This window comes from Anser cygnoides, chromosome 2, assembly GCF_040182565.1.
Source record: "Anser cygnoides isolate HZ-2024a breed goose chromosome 2, Taihu_goose_T2T_genome, whole genome shotgun sequence".
NCBI lineage: Eukaryota > Metazoa > Chordata > Aves > Anseriformes > Anatidae > Anser > Anser cygnoides.
In genome coordinates, this window is record NC_089874.1 from 72,694,392 (window position 1) to 72,712,643 (window position 18,252).

At 46.0% G+C, this 18,252-nt stretch overlaps 1 long non-coding RNA gene across 1 annotated transcript; it reads left to right on the forward strand.

The window, feature by feature from the left end:
* The first annotated feature begins 2,502 nt into the window (after nucleotides 1-2,502).
* On the forward strand, nucleotides 2,503-6,930 carry LOC136790122 (uncharacterized). The gene is made up of 3 exons (XR_010829427.1): nucleotides 2,503-3,918; nucleotides 4,112-4,185; nucleotides 6,397-6,930. It is a non-coding gene; the product is annotated as an uncharacterized lncRNA (long non-coding RNA).
* Nucleotides 6,931-18,252: the final 11,322 nt, after the last annotated feature.

An 18,252-nucleotide genomic window follows, 5' to 3' on the forward strand; every position in this document is an offset into this window, starting at 1 on the left:
TGCTCTTTGGCAAGGGGGGAAGCACAGAGTGATGGTGACTTTTCAGGTGGAGATGTAGTTAATTTTTGTTTAAGTGCTGTGGAGGGAAACAAGTCATTGTACAGAATGCAGTGCCAGCGTAGAGACGGAAATGGGGATTATAGGTGTCTAGAAGCACAGGTGTAATTCCTGAATCCAGGCCGTTGTGGATTTATGCTTTGTGAGGCCCGGTTAGATCATCACAATGACAAAGAAATCTATTAGCTGTATTTCCCGGGGGTGCGGGAGGCTCTGCGCAAGTCTCTTGGGGCAGGGTGAATCTTTGGACGGCGGCGAGGGGAGAAATCCACGCTCAGCTGCGCGGCGAACCTAACCCTCTCCCTGCTGAGGCCTTTCCCTGCCCAGGCTCTGTGTGTAGCAGGTGTCCCCGCGGATGCAGAGGAGGCCGAGGCCCTGCTCCCAAGCCCGGCCGCCGAGTGCCGCCAGAGGGTGCTGCGCCGTGCCGCCGCTCGGCCGGGGGGGACAGCAGGGGCCGAGGAGAGCGAAAGGCTCCCCGGCCCCAAGGGGGAACGGGCCCAGCCTCGTCTCTCAGCCCTCCTGGCAGCAGAAAGCAGCTGGTTGTGGCTGCAGGGGTTGCTCGGCTGCTTGGTTTGCTGGTCCTGCGGGATAGCTATCGCTGCCTGACAAACCTCAGCTCCCCCCGAAGAGAAGGCTTGTGGCCATATTGATCTGTGAGGGGAAAAATGTTGAGGACGCAGAGAGCGCGGCTGGTACATCTCGGGGCAGTGCGTGTGGAAAGCAGTGTCCGAGGCCCTTTAAAAGGGTCAGGTTTTAAGTGGGAGAGGTTTAAGACAGCACCATAGGCAGCATTAGTCTGGGAACCACATCCCTCCGCTCATCCTCTGTGCTGTGCAGTGTGTGACCGATCCTCTCTCCCCATCAGCCGCGTGCCTTAGCGCCTGGTGGCCCACACGTCTGGGGCTGTTGTGCAGAGCATTCCTTATACAGGCATCTCTTGGCACCACGGCAGTCCCTGGGAGCGGGATTGTAGGTTGAAATTCAGCCTTCTTGGAATAAGTAAATAGCAGGGGTTTATTTCCTATTAAGCTAGCTAGCAGATAGTTTGCTCATTTTACCACGGTTTGCAGTCTCCAACGAGATACGGGTGGATACTTCTTGTTTTCCTTCCTCTTTATATTTCCAGTCTGGGAAACAGCAAAAAGTTAGTAAAAGAGCAACATCTGCGGGAGAGAGAGAGAGAGAAAGGGATGAGGCAGGCTGGCCAGGCAGCCAGCCTCAGGAGATGGTAAGACAGAAGAGCTATTCATTGTGAAATTCAGTTGCTCCTCACCCTGCTAGATTATAAATTGGACACCTTATTAAGAGCTGATCCTCCGGCAGCCCCACCCAGGGCTGTGCTCACACTCCAAACCAGAGGAACGTAATCCTGTTTCGCTCTGGGTGCCTGTTACTGGCTGAGCACATGTGCAAGCAGGATGGAGGATATGAAGCAGAAAGAAGCAGCACACTTACTGGTTTATGAATCGACAGTTTAGGAAAATAAGGCAGGCTTTGGGGAGGGAACGGGGAGGAGGTTGCTTTGCACTAATGCTTGGAAACACTATGATGCTACTTGCCTTACCAAATAATAAAACTTTTTTTTTTTCTTTCTTGTTTTCTCAGTTGTAACTTAAAAATGCTGACTCATTGGCACTGTGTGCCAACCCAAATGTTGCTGCTGGAATCAATCATCAGGAGAGCCTGGCAAGATATAACCCCACAGTGGCACAGCTTTTGAGTGGGCCTCTTCGGTGATTCCACGTTTCTACTTCTGATGTTTTGCCTGGTCACTTCTTCCCTGTCACATGAACCCAAAGGTTTGGACAGACTTAGGCAGATGTCATGTTGAATGGTTACTGTGAAAAATTCATGGTAATGTAAGACTAACAAATTCAGCAAAGTTGTATCATCCTTGGCAAGACTTCTGAGCTTTACAACCTTCACACACCTTTTAACCATTCAAAAGGTTCTTGGACTTGCATTTGAAACACACAAAAGTATTGCCAGTTGTTGTCAGAAATAAATATCTGACTTATTCTTCAAGGCTAATTTTTGTGCTGAAGAAAACAGAAATTAAGGACGCAGATTCAGGTGCATTTCAGTGGTATTTTCTAGACTTGTTGACTTATTTTGCATCTCATATAATTGAAAAGCAGCTTTTGTGTTTATTTTAGTTTGTTGTTGTTGTTTCAGACCTGATTACCTAGGGCACTGTGGTGTGGATTTTTTTTTTTTTGTGATTTTTCTCTAGGTTTTCATTGCCTAACTGTTGCTGTTCTACTGAAAGGCTTATGTGTGACTTTATGTATCTGCCTCTAATTACTTTACGAGCTCTTGAAAACAAACACAAAGCACCTTCAACATTTGTTTCTCTCTTTTTCTCTCCTACATCTTACATAGGGCACTTTTTAGGTGTGCCAACTTTGGTTCCTAATAAAACAATCTCTAATTCATGCTGTGTGTTTGTCTGTGCATGTGAATCCATTGTGCCCTAACTCCCCACATCCCCAAAAGTGTGGGCCTGCTGGTCAGTTTCAACTGAATTTGGCAAAAGAACAGAAATTTCAAACTGAACTTCCTATAACATTTTAAAAAGAAGAGGCACAAGAGAGAGCTTGTTTGTGCTAGAAATATCACGATGCTGTCAGCTCAGGTCACCTTTTGTCAGGCACCGGAGAACCCGCACTGGAGTGTGCCCTTGGAAATCAGACTTCATCATGCCTGCCAGTCATGGACTACTTGTTAGCACTGGTGGTTTTGGTGCAATTAGAATAGAGAAGGGAAGGCTGGGCTGAAAAACTGGAGTTTCCCTTTTGTTCTGGACTTCTGAGATTTATGGTTTTCTCCTGCAGTTGGTCAGGACTCTGTAGTCATGTCCTAGGCACCAGGGAACCTCTGTCCCTGGTGCACATTCCTTCAGATTGAGTATTTATTTTGTTACAGAGCAATATAACTGTCAGGTTCCAACATAACTGTGGCTGTCCTTACACCTTACATTTTTTTTTGCTAAGGTGATGAAGGCTTTGAAAATAAGGCCTTTGATTTAAACTGGGACTGAGTGGTGAGCAGAGCAGAGAACTCAGCTCAAGCTTGCTTGGTGGTCTTGTGTTGCTGAATAAATAGACCAACACATTTTTGCACAGGGTATCTTTTCTAAATGTTTGTAGAAATCAGGCATAAGGGCCAAGTTCAAACTAGCAAGTCACCTGATCAGAAATAGTAGTGAAGGACTGAGGATTTTGCAGAAGCAGCTATCGGAGTTTCCAGGAGGAATGAGTTCAGATAAACATTAAATCTCCAGTTAGTCTTAATGCCAGTGATGGAGAATGAATGATATTATGGAAATGTGAGATACTTTCCTCTACCATCCTCAGCCCAGGCTCTTGTGACGATTCAGCTTCTGCCAACATCTCTTCATTCATTTGCTGATCTCAGCCAAGCTCTTGAAGAGCTGGGTAATGGTGTTATTTGCATGGGAGGTGAAGATGATGTAGAGATGGGTGTCATATGTGTACTGCTGACAAGTCAGTCCATGGTGCCACTGAATCTTCTCTACAGGCTTTATATAGATATTGAACAGGCTGGCTGAGGGGAAAGAATCTTACGTTATTCAGCAGGTGGAAAAGGTTCTGGAGGTTAAGGAAAGAGCAAGTGTTTATCATAAATCTCTTGAGTGCACTGGAGATTTATGTAAGGATGTCTGAAGATGTACCAGCTCAGTTCCACAGGACTGTGGACAGACATTAATTTTCAAACAGCTGAGCTGGTTGGAGATCTTACAGCCATTCCAGATGCTTGCTACCAACCCTCTGCTGATGGCTCCTGTACCCATTGCTCTGCTGTTAGAAAAGGTGGTCCAACGTCTTCCTAATCTGTCAGGTGAAGTCTGTCAGATAGTTTTCAGTGCTGACAAAGATGGTGTTAGTTGACCCAGCTGACATTGCTTTACTTTTAAGAGGGAGCATTTGCATTTCCATGGGCTTTAGTAAGGAGGGACGGGGAGAAAAGAAGGCTTCAGCCTTTCCCACAGAACGTCTGCAGCCTCAGACAGCTCCTGCATTGCCTCCTACAGGTCTGAAGATGGGCAAGGCATACATGTGGGGCTGGATACATCTACTGGAACAGATAACGTTGCTGCTGTTTCAGGTTTGTTTTTTTGGGGATGAATACATACTTGGGTATTTTGTACAAAGCATGTTTGTAAAATATGCGTAAAATGCTTGTTTCTTACATGAGTAACTGGAATGGTGTGTGTGGAGCTGTGTCAGCCTCCTGCATAAACAAGAGCTCTAGGATGGGTACCCAGTGCAGCAAAAACCCAGATACCTAAGAGTTTGTTATTATCCAAATTTACTAACAGTGATTTTACAAGAAATTTATGTTAATTATTATGTTAATACCACTGTGGTTAAAGCTGAACCAGAAAGTTGTAATAAAATGTTTAAGAATATCCAGTTGGGGCAAAGAAGAAATCTCCTGTGCTCAAGGGTTCATTCAGAAATGTGAGAAAGCAGAAAGAAAATGTGCATGTGTTTTTTAAGGATTCTTCAGGATTTCCAGATCCAAAAATACAGAACCATCAAAGAACCCTTGACACGTACACAGACAAAACAAAGCAAGCAAGAATACTGGTCATCCTTACTGGTCATCCTGTTTCTGAACTGGGCCAGAATGGAGCATCCTACCTTAACAGCAGTCCAAAACTGTAGTGGAATTTGGACTCGGATCCAAATTCAAGGCACAGGCTCTTCTCTAAATAAAAATAACTTGATCACAAGCTATTTTTGGGTGGTGACTTTCAGTCAAGAAATGTAGGGCATACATAGGTTTTTACTTCTGTTAAATACATCTGGATGCCTTACTCCTTCCAGCTGATACTCTGAAAGTGCTTTCATCAGCTCAGAGCCAAATATCCCCAACTGGAAGGTAAAAGCTGTAGAGCAACTGATATTATTCAAGGTAATTATTATTATTATTATTATTTTTTCCCCCAGAGAATATTCTGCTACTCTGGCAGCTGCTGCTGCTGCTAAAACTTCTGTCATGGCCTGTGATGAACAGCATGTAATGTCAGCTCAAGATAAGAGCCAGCAGTGTGTTGGAAAGACTTCTCCAAATATGAATCCCCATGGAACTGGCTTTCTTGACAGGGAGGTGGTTAACAAAATAGCCATGCCTGGCACCATTTACATAGCTGCCAAAACTGCCAATCACCATCCTTCTCCCTTCCCATGGTACCTGATAACAAATCTTCTGTTTTTTCCTGTTTACTTGGATATACCTGGTATAATGATAGGAATAGTTTCGCTTCATGAAGAATGAGGTGGGATATAGCTGGCTTTAAGGTACAGGAAGTAAAGGAGGAAGCAGTATGCTGGGCCATTATTGTTAATGGCAGTAAGTAGCAAGTGCTAAAGCATGTTTTACATCAGCCTGAGTATTACTGTGTATGGTATCCTACTGGGAGTGCTTGTGCTGTGCGCAGCAGATGGGTGGCAGGAGGGTTTTGCTGCTGGGCTGTAAGGTAAGAGTGCTTTTCACCTTGGGAGCTCCAAGCAGGCTATAAACTCCAGTTAATTTAAAGCTCTGGTCCTTATGAATTATTATACTATTGTATTGAGGAGCACAGTGGATTTGCTGAAGATGTCACAGGAAGTTTTCAGCTCTGCCAAGGGTATAAACTAGAGCTTCTGACTCATAGGTCTGGGCTTTAATCGAAGGAATTTTCTTCCTCTTAACGTAGCTGGCCTGCCTTCTCTTTGATATTATCCCTCCCTCTCCTAATCACTGGGTGACATCTGATCTCTGTGGCTCTTGTACAGCCTCCAAGACCTATTGTATTAGGTCCAAGATCTCAAGTTTTATTTCTGACTGTTCTGAGTCCATCCCTGGTAATTCCAGGAGGCTCATCCTAAGACCAGCTGGAGGCCCCTGGATAGTGGGGTGCACCTTGGTGGTGGATCCTGCTGCGGAGCAGAGCTTTCCCAGAGGAACCATCCAGAGGAATGGTCGCAGTGTCCTCCACTAAATGCTAGTGTGGAGGATGGCTATTGCCACCCACGTGCTTCCTGCAATTTCTGCTTAAGCGTAGTATTCTGTGCTCTCTGCCTGCAGTCGGTATGTAAAGTTGCTTTCTGTAGATTTAAAGCTGCTGCCTCCTCCAAAGGGGCTTTATTTTAGTGCTCAGTTCAGTGATTCCTACAGAGTCCTTAACCTAGATGGTATCTAAAGTCCAAATGTTTTACTTAGACTTATGTGAACTCATAGCATTGCTTCTATTGACATTATTAGATTTTCTTGTCTTTAACTTCACTAATTGTTCTAGGGTTACTGTCTCTTTTTCCCCTCTCCTCTAAGGATTTGCAGTTTGCCCTATGGATATCATGGCCCAAATCCTGTCCTAACTTACAACTGTAAGACCAGTGGAGGTGCATACATGCACATGAGAACACGACTAATAGGATGCTGAAGTCATCTCACCATTTTGAAAAGTCACATTGAAGACCGATGCTGGGAAACGTCATTTAAGATTATATAATTTCAGAATCTGTAAAATTCTGATGTACAGAAAGCTTTTCTCCTGGTGCTATACTTTTATAGGTGAAGGGAATTTCACTTTTTTTTAAATTTCAAATTTTAGACGCTGTACTACTAGATCGTCTTACTGGAGTTATAACGCTTTTATAACAACATTTTACACAATACAGCACTTGTCCCATCTTACCTAGTGGTAAAAGCTTATCTCTACCAGGAGATTTTTGTAGATTGAGAATTGAATTAAAATAATTTTTGACATTTGTACAGAGGCTGAAAATGCAGTTTTAAGTTCAGTTTTATAGAGGATAGCTTTCAGAATTTGAGCTGGTGTCACTTTTTTTTTTTTTTTTTTTTTTTTTTACACCCAACTCCTTTATTTGCTTTGGGTGAATTGAAAGTTTTGATTTTGAGTTTTGCAGCTTACCTGATGCAATACAAACAGACAGAAAATTAAAATGACAGTAGTGTTTAAGTTTTTTTTTTTTTTATTAAAAAAAAAGCTATGTTGCTCTGCAAACATGCTGAAAATAAATGTTTCAACACTGCTGGAACACTTTGTTTTCCTGGTTTTCTTCCTAAACAAAATCTTGGCGAAACTAGCTGGATTTTGCGATGTATTTTGGCTCCAGCAGAGCAGGATCCCAGCAGTATTTCTTCTGATGGATTGAGAAGAGCAGGAGCAGCAGAGCTCCCCGTGCGGAGGGTTTTGTTCCAGAAGAAGAGCACTCCCTGGCCCGTGAAGAGGAGCGATTCAACATGCCTTCCGTCCGGGGGTAGGAGGGGAAGGAGGGAGAGGGGGGACGAAGGCGCTTCCTTCACAGCGCTTGCTCGGGGCTTCTGGCCAAGAATGCGAGTCTAAATTCAAGTCGGCGAGTGCTGTGCCAGATCCAGAGAGTTTGGGAGTCCCTTTGTCCAGAAGCTTGCAATACTTGAGGGAGTTGCCAAATGGGATGTGTGGCATCCATGTAATACATCTGACGCATGAAAACGGGTTCCCGTTGAGCTTACCGTGGTGCCTGAGGCAAAAGTACTTCTGATTCCCTGCATGATGCAGACTGCTGCTGCTCTCCTTAAACCCGGCTACAATGGCAGTTCAGGACAACCGCCAGCCTCGGGTCAGGCGGAGGCAGATGGCATGCATGCGGGGAGGAAAGGTGGGGCTGCCTTTGACCCTGCTCTCTCCCTGGGAAGGGAGGACCTGATAGCATTTGCATTTCTCCCTAGGCTCAGCCATTAAGTCTGATGACAGAAATGAACCTTTCCCCCTGGACACGAGCCAAGAAACTTTATTCTTTTTTTTTTCCCCCTCCCATCTCTTTCATAACTGTCATTTTCACGTATCTCTGGAACATATCACGTACTACTGTCATGTGCTGTAGGTGTGCTCCTCTTTTTCTTCAGCCACGTTCTGCTTCCCATCTGCCAGGTGAGAGCCTCTCCTTGGCTAGCTGATGCTCATTTGCCACAGGTAACAGGGCAGGCTGGAGCCATTGTTTCTGCCCCAGAGAGAGCCTCTGCATCTTGAAGAGAGGGAAGTCTGCTCTGGAAACACCATTTAGCAGCCACTGTGAGCTGTGTCAACAGGGTTGTAGCATCCCGTGGGATGAGACTATCTGTTTTCCCGTGCCTTGCCGTAAAGTTCAGCCAGTCGTGTTTGTGCAAACCCCTGGAGGGCTCTGAGGCTGAGCAGGTGTCAGCGAGGACATAGCTGGGGTTGCAGAACTCCTATTACAGGCTGTGCTGGATAGAGAGGAAATAGGTCTTGGTAGGAATTGTCTTTGTGTTTCACAGGGGTGCCGCTGAAGGACAATAATCAGGGGGAATCCTGCAATGACATTTCCCAAGCTAGTAGACTAAGGTGGGTTTCTCATTTTTGTACCAATAGGGGCAAGCCCGATGTATATTAATACATCTGTTGAGTGATGTTCTGTGTCAAGGGGTTGCAGAGGACTGCCTGTGGAGTAGCTCTGATACAGGACACATTGTCTTTGCAGAGGTGTCGGTTCAGCCAAGGTGGAGGTGGAGCACAAGCAAGGTGGTTCAGTGCAGCATATTTCTGTCAGGCATGAATCCTTGCTAATGTGGGTCTGAAAGAGCCCACTGAGGTGTGTGTCAAGAGGTTTATAATCCAAGTCTATGCCTGGATCCAGGCCATTGATAGAGAGACTAATGTAGACGCGATCCTTCTACCCCACATCCTCCTGAGAGCAGTCACGATCCTGGCACATGTTCCTCTGGCTTTCTCTGGCTTGTCAAAGCTGTTCTGCTGCACTGAGAGCAGGAACTTTGGACCAGAAAACAAGAGCTAAAGCTTTTTTTTCTGGGGCTATCGCAGCTTGGGCAACTGTGCTGTTTCTTGGGCCATGGTTCAACCTCTCCGGCTTCACAGACAGCAGCACTGCTTGTCCCCTGCAGCCGATGCCAGGAGTGAGATTTCCGTTGCAAAGTGGAGCATGGTCTCTCCTTTCTTCCCTGGGTCAGGGACTGGAGAGCATGTCCTTCCCTGGATATCTTATCAGCACAGGAGCAGGGGCTGCCCAATCCCTCACCATCTCTTCCATTTCCATCAGGGCTCCTTTTTCCCTGTCTTCCCCGACAACAGTGAGCCATCCTCTGCCTTTCTGTCCCATGCTGGCTGTAAGCGAGGCTTTCTGTGTGTTCCTCCTGGGCAGCAGACTCGTTTCTAGTGCACTACAGGCAGGCCTCTATTCGGATGAACATTCCTGTTAAATATGTATGAAGCTGATTGACTGCAGCTTCCTACTTGTCCAGGTTTTATTCCTTTTTTTTTTTATTCATTCGCAGATGCCTCCTGCTTTATTGGGACTTTTCTCAGAGGAGGAACGTGCTTGTCTCCGTGAGTTTTGACTTGTTTGAGAGGCTGCCCTCAATCTGTTTGTCTTTAAAACTTCCTCCCCTCCTCCTCCACTCCATCTCTCTTTTGCTGTTTTTTTTTCTTTTCCCCCTGTGCAGCTGCTGGACAGCTTTGTGACCACCAGTCAGGATGGCTGTTTGCCACTCTCTCATGATCGCTGCCATGTGCTGTTCTCCTTGTGCCTGCTGCCTGTGTTCTTCCCCAGTCAAAGGGGGATTCTCCTCCACAGAGGCTGGACACAGTTGTCCCTGGGCTGAAGCAAGAGCTCATGCTTAGCTCTGACCCCACAGAAAGCCTAACTTTCTATTTATTTTTTACAGTGACCAGTGATTTTTGCCTTGTGCTTCTCAGTACAGTGTGAGGTTTTTATTCCTGTTCTGTCTGTAAATGCTTTGCATTTACATACCCATTGTCAGGGCTTTGACTCACCTATGCTTGGCAAGCGGTGGCGGCAGCTTTCTCAACCCAGATGTTCACCGCCACTCTACCACGGCTTACCAGGCAAATGAAACACATGCTCGCACCTCAGCAGTGGCAAGGCCAAGCCTGCCAATTTCTTGAGAGCTCGTGACACAGCCAGGGTTGTGGCCAGCTCTCCTGTGGCTGGGGAGGCAAGGAGGAAGGGGGTGGCTTTGCCGTGGCCACAGCACCTCGATGAGCTGGAGCTTGCTTGTCAGCGTTTCCAGCACTGGCAGTGAAGGTGGATCAGGAAGCTGGTGCTTTATAAAAAGGCTCATTGTTGTGAGTGGGGCAAAAATCCTATTGACGATGGTGCCTGCGTAAGGGCATACTCAGTGATCTGGTTTAACCTACCTGCACTGTGCCTGAGGGCTTTGGCTGGGGTTTGCAGTCGTGCAAAAGGAACTTCAGTATCCAGCTCCTTCTGAAATTTTGCCTTTCAGACCTTTGGGACATTGTAATTTCCCTTCCTCTCCAGTCATTAGGGAATCTCCCAAGATTAAATAAAAGCGAGAGAGATTTCCACATGCAGGCAGTGGCCTACAAGGCGGATTGTTACCTGCTGAAGCGAGGGCCAGTTAAAACACTGCCTTAGCCCAGCTGCCATCAGTAGCTCAGGGATTTTGGAGTGTATCAGCATGGTGACAAGGCGCTCTGTCTGGAGGTGCAGTGTGAGCCACTTCAGAGGCTCCTCTCGGCAGCCCTGCTGCTGCCCCTGGGGGAAGCTGGTAAGCCAGCTGATGCCTCAGCTGTCACCGGCCTAGGAAGGCGGACATCTTCTGCATCCTGCTGCCTTCCCTAGAGGTTTTGTGCTGGGTGACAAGCACCTTGATAGGCCGGTGACATCAGGTGTCCCCATCCTGCTTAACCCAGACAAGGAAGGGCTTCCCCCCTCCAAATCTGCAGTGCTCCTTCATCTCCCTGCTCTGACTGGGGCAGTGCTGGGCTCCTGCTGACACCCAGCCAAGGCTGCCTACAAAATGGTGGTGGTGTGGATCAGGGTGGGCTGGCACCTGCCCTCCTGCCTGTGTGGGCCTGGTGCAGAGAGGGGAGAACCCTCTGCGGCCTCCACAGCCAGGCCCCTGCATCAATCAGGGTGGCCTCTCTGCGCCACCAGGGTTCTTGTTTCTTTGGCTCTGCTCATCCAGGGGAGTGATGTATCCAGCCCCATGGATGCTATAAATATCCAGTTACTTCGGTATTGATGAATCAACCCAAAACTACTCTTGGTAAAATCTCAGAAGGAAGAGCAAAATTTTAGTCAGTGTTAACCCAGGAGGCTGACTGATGCTCTCATCCAACATTACAGTGCCTTTTCCTTTGATATTTTAAGATGAAGCCATAAAGCCTGTCACTTTTTAATTTTATGATGGAAACACATTCACAACAACAAAAATATCAGGGAATTTAATACTGTTGAGGTCAAAGGATTAAAAAACATCTATCAATTTTTTTATCCCTCCACCTATGTCTTTTCTTGCACCTGCTTCCACAAGTGCTGGAGCATTCGTGTTTCATCTGTCTTTTCTGTGGCCAGATGAAATCATCTTAGAGCATGGGTGCGGTGGTGAAAGACGAGTGTGGTGGATTTACATCTCTGGGATAGAAGGAGAAGCCGAAGAAAGATTCCCCAATAAGCTGTCTCTTATTGTCAGTGTTAGCATCTTAGTCAGCACAAGCCCAGACTGCCAAAATTGCAAAGTTGTGTGCTGTCACAGCCACAGCTTCTGCAGCTTCCTGGTTCCCTGGATTAAGCTGAAGATGAATCGTCCAGGAGCTGCTGTTCTCTGGCAGGGATGGCTGAGCACAGGTCAGATGAGTGTCAGGTATCTGAAACTGAATGCATGTCCTTGCTCCTCTGGAAGTTACTAAAACCCCTCCCATTTGATTTTAGCAAGTAATCGTGAGGCCGGGTCCTTTAGCATGTTTAGCATCCGTGGACACTGGCTAGAGCTGAAAGGTAGCAGGAGAAACACTTTGGAGAACTGTCTCCATGATACAGACATGATATTCAAGTGAGATATTACGTATTTAAGTACCCTAAGTTTCCAGGAAGCAAGGATGTGCAGATACTGTGACTCACCAGTGAAAAATTACTTCTAGTGACTCAAAGGCTTGGATGCTGTTACTTCTTAGTTTATCTCTGTACTCTACCATGGGTCCAAAATCCTGCTTCGGAGACTGGAGAAAGTTGGCAGTCTCAAGGATCCTCCCTGCTCTGGTGCAGCTCTCTGAATGGAGAGATTAACCTCTCATTGACTCATCAGTACAATCTAATTCATTTCTGGGCTGTTACAACAAATGTGTCAGTAGCCCAAGGCTCCAGAAGCCTATTGGTGGCAGTTTTGCCTAAAAGGTGGACTTTTTTTGCCTAAAAGGTGGAAACTTTTGCCTAAAAGGTGGCAGTGCAGGTCACTTGGGCTTTGCTGGGATTACTGCATAATTTGAGGAGTCTCTACAAGACTCTTTAAAGGTGATGTGCCAGTTTGGTACTGATCTTGTGATTTGAGGACCCTGTGGGTGCACTGAAGCTTGTGTGGTCATGTCCAGGAAGAGACAGACCCAGATAGATTTAAAGCTGGGGAACCCCTCAACCCTGCCCTTTTTTGCAAGCAGACTGTAGGAGATGGCAACCTTTGCCCTTATTCCCCATGATGTGTCTGATCAACCAGGAAACCGTTCCCATTGGGCAAAAGGTGAAATTTATATCCTCCGTAGCTTTGTGTTTTAGTTTGCTATGGTTATTGCAAGGAACCAAACTGTATAAAACTTGAGTATTATGCATCCAGGTAGCTCATCTCCTCTGCCCTAAGACCAAAGCATGTGCTGCTGCCAGCCTAGAAAAGTAGTATATTCATGGATGGGAGCAAAGAATATTTCTTCTCAAAGTTTGTAATAAATTTGCAATTAATTTGTACCTTAGAAACCTAGCAAATCATGTTTAAAAACTGAGTTTTCTTTTTCTTAAAACTAGGTCTAGAAATGTAACTTGCCTTAAATGTCCGAGACTGAAAGGCAAGCTTTTGAAAGAGATGAAGCATGCCCTCATGTGGCAATATTTTTTCCTTATAATACCTGTTTATTTTGGTTTTAATTCCCAAATAATCTATTACAGTGAGTGATGTCATTACATCAGAATTGGCATACAGAACAGGCATTTTGATACAATGCTGGTGTACACACAAAATGTTCAGAAATAATTACATGGGTTCTGACTCCCTAGTTACTTGAGTCTGTGCATGAGTGCTTTTATTCCAAAATAAGAATAGCTCCACACAGGAATTCTAAAATAAATAAGGGTGTGAATTAAAACTTGTCCTGTCCTCTGCTATGTGGGAAAGTTGCTTTCCATGACTGAAAGCAAAGTTTAAAATTGTTACAAAGCCATGCGTGGACAACTTTGTTTTAAACCAGAATAATTGATCTTGAAGTCAGTTTTAGGCTAGACCAAAATAAACCAAAAGCTAAGTAAATGGTCACAGAGCCTGAGTTGGCCTGAATAACTCACCTCAAAAATCCTGCTATTTGTTGAGCTGGTAGAACTTCCTCACTGTGTCAGCATGAGGCCTTGCAAATGTGTGGGTAAAACTTTGGAAAAGTACCTGCGTCTGTTGTAAATTTACATTTTTGACACAGAGAGATTGTGTTTTAAAAACCTAGCTGACACTGTTCTGATAAATGTTTTAAGGATCAGGAAGTTCTAGCCTTTCCTGAGATAGCATCATCTGCTTTTACCATAGATGGATTTTCTTTCTTTATTCCCTGAATTTAAAAAGCAAATGTGATTTGTAACAATAACTGTGTCCTAGCAGCTTATCAGAGCTTTCTATAGCACTTTATGTGTGATTACAGATGGATTGATGTGTTTCACCCCAAGCACCATGAGGAGAATAAGCTAAAAAGGGAGGAAGATCATGGGATACCTGCTTTGGAGGTGTGTGATGGTCACCACCCTCCATTTCTGAAGGTGGTTTCCATGGGTCAGGGAATACGAGAAGTAGGGAACAGGGCAGCTGGCAATCCACTAGGCTCCCCTTCACTCTGCTGGGGAGACCTGAACATGTACGACAGCTGTGGGTGGTCTGAGTTTTGGGTGCTTGAGCTGGAGGTTTTGGATATCAGCATGGATATGCAAGTTCCTTTGAGAAGGCTTCAGGTTGAATGAGAAATGAATTCCTTAAATCTCTCCCCTAGGGTCTAATTGACTTCAGTGGAAGCGAAATCCATCCTCAAAGACAACTCAGCAATCTTCATTCATCACATCCTCGACAATGCTCTGCTATTGAGTTTCCTTTGAAAAATGTTTTGTGCTGTAATCTTCTGGCTGGTTTTTTAACTGGTGCTGCTTACAAACCGCCACTAGTTGTTGCATGTCTTGTAGTTTTTAAGGTTTGATTTCAGCTGCTTTGCAAAATGTAAGGAAATGGATGATTAGCAAAATTCTTCCCAGTATTTTAGGAGCATTAGCAAATATTGAAGAAAGGGCAGTCACACCGTTGTTCTCATGGGAATTTTAACAGAAAGTAAGACTGCTAGATTAGATACAATCCTGCTCTTAGAGTACCAATTCTCATACACCGTTTTTTTGTACTTTGGTGCAAAACTCATATGTGAGAATGTGTACTTGTACCAAGCCAAATAATTCAGCACCACAAGAATCCCACCAGCTTCGTCTCCACACTAGTAATGAACACGGGTCTGGACACGTTCAACCAATTTGTTTGCTTGCAAAAACCATCTTGTACTGTTTACAGTCAACTATAGCAATGTCCTTCCAGTGTTGACTTTGATGCAGTAAACAGAAGTGCCAGTTCTGCTTTGCTTTGTCTTCTTGCTCTGCCCTAGGCTGTTCGTAGCTGTACTCCTCTTGCTGTTACCAGGCAGAGACGCTTTGGATCTGGAAAAAGGCGAGTGGGGAGGCTCTGTTGGAGAAACTGAGTCAGCCGTCCAGTGGCTGGTTCATCCATGTGTCTCACTGCACGTTTGCATGGCCTCGGTCCCTGAGCTGGTGGGTTAGTTTCCAGCTGTGCCCAGGCAGCGCTAATGTCCTGGCAGCAGCTGCATGGGGGAGCAGAGTGTACCAGCAGCACAGTTTAAGTGGAGCTGTTTGCTGATGCTGCTGACTAGATGAACTGGTCGACCGGCTAAATACTAGTGGCGCAGCAGCTTGAAAGGCTGCTCTGAAGAAGTGGGTGGGTCCCAGACACCTCCCCACTTGCTTTTGTGTCGCGCTCTCAAGCCTGGTTTCCGTCTTGTGGACACGCTTTGCTTCCTGCTCTTCTGCTTGTTTGGCAGATGCCAGCCAGCTGGTTGTGGTAGGCATTCGCAAGCGAATAGAGACCTCTGTCAGACAAACAAAGCCTGGAGTTTTCTGCCCAGACCTAAAACCTTGCAGAAGGCATGAAACATCCAGTCACGATCCTGTCACTAGTCTGTCAGTCTGAGGGAAAACCATGAGGAGACGAGTGATGGTGGCACCCCAGGCCGCAGCACACTGGATGCTCTGCAGATAGACCTGTGGTGGTGTGGCCTGGGGGCAGGTTGGTGGTTTTCAGATGTAGGATGCTTAAGGCAATGGATCTGAGCCCTCTCTTGGAAGCTGTTCTTCCTAAGTCCTTCAGCAGTTTTTAATGTTTTCTGTTCAGAGTTTGGAATAGGTAACACAGGGCTACAAGGCTCCTGTCACTATTCCATGAGGGCCTTCACCCATGCAAGCCTGCAGAGACCTGCTGTGGCTTCCTGCAACCACGGAGGTGGCATGACAGCTGTTCTTGCTTCTCGACATACCCCAGCAAAACCCTGGCTGCTTGTTCTCCTACGTAACCAGCAGCACCAGTGGGACATGGAGGTGGCCAGGAGGAGCAGCTGCTGAGGAACAGCCAGCTGTTCCCCCGGCCCCACAACACACAGGAGATGCTGTTGAGAAAGGTGGGGGACAGGCAGGGAGAGATGCCTCAGAGAATGAGCTGGGCCACTGCACTCGCTGTTCCCCAAGCCCATCTGCCTCTGCTTGTCAAAGGCGACTTCTGCACGGTGGTGGGAGGCTTTGAGGCACGTAGGCTGTAATCCAGCTGGCTCGGGTGCTGACCGGCTGGGAATCGCTGCCCCAGCCTTTAACCACCTGAGTGAGTCCCTGCGCTGCCATGTGAGACTGGAAAGCTCACCCTGAAAAAGGCAGAGCTGCAGCCTTTTTGTCCTTGTTACCCCTGTTCGCAAGTGTAAAGGCAGCGGGGTTGGGACTAGGTGTCCTGTCACGGCCAGGTTGGAGGGCAGCAGGTGTATGCATAGCCCCCTTCACTTCACTCTACTTACGGTCCTCCAGGTTGCTCGGGCCACCTCCAAGGTCAGCTCAAGGTCCTGATCTCTGATGGGTTCCATCCTTGACTTGCAAGAAGAGCAGTGCTTGTCTGGGCCAGGAAAACCCCCAAAGCATATTTCCAGTTCTGCTCCTCTTCCAGAAAGCCCTACAACAACAGGAATGTCGTACAAGGAGAGGACTTAAACTGGACTGTGGGATTTAACAGCACATGGACGCCCTCTGCCAACTGAAAGTTTGTGTAAATACCTTTCCAAGTAATGAGTTTTTCCCCACAAGTGGGGAGGGGATGTTTAGAGGAAAGGACTTCCAGTGAGAAATGGGTCTAGTACTGTCCACTAAAGGTAGACCAAGTATTTGGAAGGCTCAAGTTGAGGCTCAAGTTCATGTTTTAATGTGCGGAAGTAAATTATGCCAAGAAGCAGCTTCTGTGGCTGTGGCAGAGAGAAGACCAAGAGGCCCCATGACATCTGTTCAGGAAACCTCCATGCAGGTCTGATGGACCAGAGAGATGTCCATACAATATAAAGAAAGGTACTGTCAAAAACTGCAGGAGGATCTCTGTTCTGTGTTCTCTGGTGGTGTAAGAACAGCACAGACAATGACATGCAAGCTGGTAGATGAAGTGCCACCCACCCAATCACCACTTATGGCATATTCAACCCAAAAACCCAAGAGCCACCCCTTTTTTGAGGAGAGGTTTGATGAGATGCTAAGGAAGTAGGGGAGAAATGAGTTCATTTAGAGTTACTCTCCTACAGTCTTTTCCCTGGTAGTTCTCAGAGCATTTTCCAAGGGATGTGGTTATTGTTACTCCAGCTTTACCAATGGGGAAACTGAGGCACGCAACAGTACAGTGACTTATCTGTGGTCAGTGCAAAGCCTGGAAAAGGACCTTCATCTTTTGGGTCCCAGCCAGGTGCTCGCTATGTGTTAAGTTATAAGTGGTATAAAAATAGCTGATCTGATATCTTAATTTATAAAGCCTAATTTCTGAAGGGAGGCAGGTAGAGGGGGAAAATTGGTAATCTCTGCTGCTGCTGCTTTTCCTTGCTAGTCCTCCTGTCAGTTTCCTTTTACCATTTTACATATGGTCACTTGATACCAGCAGCTGCTTTGGGACATCTCTGTCTGTCACATCCTTCTTTTTACTGCAGTGTCCAAAAGCTTCAGAGTGTCACCAAAAAAAAAAAAAGAAAAGGCATTAAAAAAAACCATACACCGTAGTAGCTGAGTTTCCTCCCAGGCTTAGTTCTAAACATGTCACTTTAATGATGTCTAAACTACGCAGTGCTTGATGAGCAAAACATTACTATCTTCTAGCCACATTTGTTTTCCCTGTCTCCCAGAGCACTATAGTCACCCGGGGAGAACTGCGTGTTCTACTTCGCTGCTGTAAAGCTATTATGGGTATGAAAAGTTCCCATTAATCTGCTCCACACATGGATGTTTCTGGATAAAGTTCAGTAGCCAGATCCCTCTTTCTTTGTGTGCATCAAACGAAGCAGAAAAACGCCTCCAATTTAAAGACACCAAATGAATAACCAAATAGATGAGATTAATTTTTGTTTAATCCACGTGGGCAGCAAAGCCAATGGCCAGTGTTTGTATGTGGACTTCTCCTGGGAGTTCATTACCAGCTGAGCCTGTAATAAGTTAATGCAGAGATTCCATGGAAATAGGGGGTTAATTATATGCAGAGGATGTTGGCCAATGTACAGCTCTGAACAACAAAAATAGCCCAAAGTCTTGTGCTTTGGATGTGGAATCAATTAACGAGGTCCACGGCATGTACCAGAATTTGTTAAGATAGTTGTTGAACTATAAGGATGCTTTATTATTTTTTTTTGTCTAGAAAGCTAAGAAAATAAGTGGATAATAGAAGACCAAGGACAGAAAGACATGAGACTGGTAATAAAACACTGGACTTTGGACTGGGGCCAGAGCAAGCTTTTCAATGGGCTTGAAGTTTGGACTGCAGCAGAGTTTGAACAGGCTTTCACTAACTTTCCGAAAGGCTGCAAGT